Raw genomic sequence first — 2,500 nt, 5'->3', positions numbered from 1 at the left:
AAGAAACAAGGAAGACACATTACTTCATATTAAAGGAATAATGTTAAACGGAAACACTAACAACTAAACACTAAACACAACAGGGAGACAGAGCAAGACACAGATCGTGACATATATCTTTATGAATGAAAATACTATAATATGTGAGTGCCTGGGTGTGTCTGTGTTTGGGGATTGGATCGTGTGTGCGTTTGTGTGTACGTGCGTGCCTGTGTGTGTGTGTGTGTGTGTGTGTGTGTGTGTGTGTGTGTGTGTGTGTGTGTGTGTGTGTGTGTGTGTGTGTGTGTGTGTGCAGACTGAGGCTAAGGTACAGCACATGCCACCTATATCACCCCTGCTCTCTTCCAGGAAGTGAGGGGGGGCAACTCAGAGTGTCTAGTTTATGTAACTTTACCCAACAAGAGTAACGTCATCTGTGGTCCCCGGGCTCCAAACTGCTTGGCTTGCACTTCCCCAGCACGTTGAGGAACTGAAACAGGCTATTAATAAGCATGAGTGCCAGTGTGTGTGTGTGTACGTGTGTGTGTGTAGGGCACAGCTTGAAAGACCATTGAGCTGTGTAATGGCTGGGGTGGCATAACGTGCATCACATGGCGTGTGTGTTCCTCATACAAACATATCCCACTGCGGTAGGGGGCACACTGGCTCTGTGTGTGTGTGGGTGTGGATGTGTGTGACATGTATATTAAAGGCACTGGGTAGCAGCAACGCAGTGTCCATGCCATATGCATTCACGACATCATGGCTGTGTGAGATCACTATAATTATAGTGATGCCTTCGCCGCGGGTTTGCAGGGTTCACATCCATACCTGACTGTTTCACCAGCTCATTGTACAGCGCAGTCTCTCCGCCTTACATCATGCTCTGGAATGACATAGTGTGTAAAACGCTCCTTTGATGAAACATGGGGGTCGATGAATGACATTTTTTTTTTTTTTTTCATTTCTCCACGCTGGCCGTTTTCTAACTTAGGCGCGGCGATCCTTTTCGACAGAGCCCCGTCCCCAATCTGCCGTGGCCCTCAGTGAGCGCCGTGGGCCTGGTCACGGATAGCACAGATAAACTGCTAATCGTGTATCAAACCAGTGGAGGGGAAAAAAGCGCCTCCGTTCCGTGTCTCATTCATTATTCACAGGCGGCAAATGAAGTTGGTACAGTGGGAGCACTCAATTATAGATGGGAGAAGGCAAGGGGATGGAGAGAGAGAGAGAGAGTGAGAGAGAGAGAGAGAGAGAGAGAGAGATGTAAGAGAGGTGAAAGAAAGAACTCCACCTTGCATGCAGCAGGGCTTTAGCATGCCAGAGAGCTGCATGCACGGAGCCACTTGCGTGTGCGACCAGCATGCAGTACAAGTGCAGCTGGAGAGAGTTCTAAATCTGCATGTCCATACCATTGCAACAGCCCTTTTACTTTTCTTAAAAACTTTTCTTAGAAATGATAATAACCATAAAGCTTTCTTGGCTTAGTTGAAGACAAAGTTATTCTTAGTCGTGCAGTGTGCTCTGCTCCGAAAACAGCTGATCTACAAGCTCACAGCACATCGTGCTATATGATGCGTTGTGAGCTTATAGATCGGCTATTTTTGGTGCGTGCCACCTGCGCTCAACCAAGTATAAATCAGGTTTAATAATGTGTGAAATGGTGCTATTCTGTCTCTCTGCTCTGCCAGTCATTGTGAAACTACATTTGATCTTCTGACTAATATCGAGCAGCTTATCAGTCAAACCATCACTCGATAGGTCACAGCGTGCTTCAAAACAACGATGCAAAATTGGTCCAGATTCAGCATTTCAGATCTGACATAGGCCTACAGTACTTGTGAACAATTTTGTCGGTTTCAAATCTTTTCTTCTTTCTTTCTCTTTTCTAATTTCCTCCTCTCTCCCTTATTTATTTATTTATTTTTGTTTTCACCCTGCTACCCTACTATTTTCTTCTTTCTTTCTTCTTTCTTACCTTTTCTTCCTTTCTTTAATTACTCAAATTATTTATCTTTCTTTCTTTCTATGTAAGCTTATGCAAATAGAAAGTGCCCCCTTGAACACAGACTTGATTTTCAGCGATAAAGAAAATCAATAGCCACAATGAATTTGCTGTGGCAAACAAGAATATTATGAGCGGTGCTGTGTCCATGGTCAATAACTGAAACTAAGGTATTGTATACAGTAGGTACAAACTCCAGCAGCCATCATTTACTGTAGCTCCACATGCACTTATATTATGCACCCAAAAAAAAACATGATACCACTGAGTGCTAGAAGCTGTTTCACAACTCCGATACACCCACTGGCAATGCTTTCGGGGCTGCCCCTGCCCATCAAACACACCTCATGCCCTTATGAAATTGGCTTTCATAAGTTCATGCTCCACACAACAAACAATGCGAAACATTTTCCTGTGTAAAACAGTTTACTATCTCGTTACGATGTTTAGTCACCGGCTGCTGTTGCTGTTTACAGTTTTCATTGCCGTAGCCTAATATTGGCCCAACTGTAATTT

The sequence above is a fragment of the Gymnoscopelus braueri genome, assembly GCF_963280865.1.
Source record: "Gymnoscopelus braueri genome assembly, chromosome: 12".
Classification (NCBI taxonomy): domain Eukaryota; kingdom Metazoa; phylum Chordata; class Actinopteri; order Myctophiformes; family Myctophidae; genus Gymnoscopelus; species Gymnoscopelus braueri.
The sequence above is the reverse complement of the archived record's forward strand: the minus strand, read 5'-3'. Positions refer to the sequence as shown.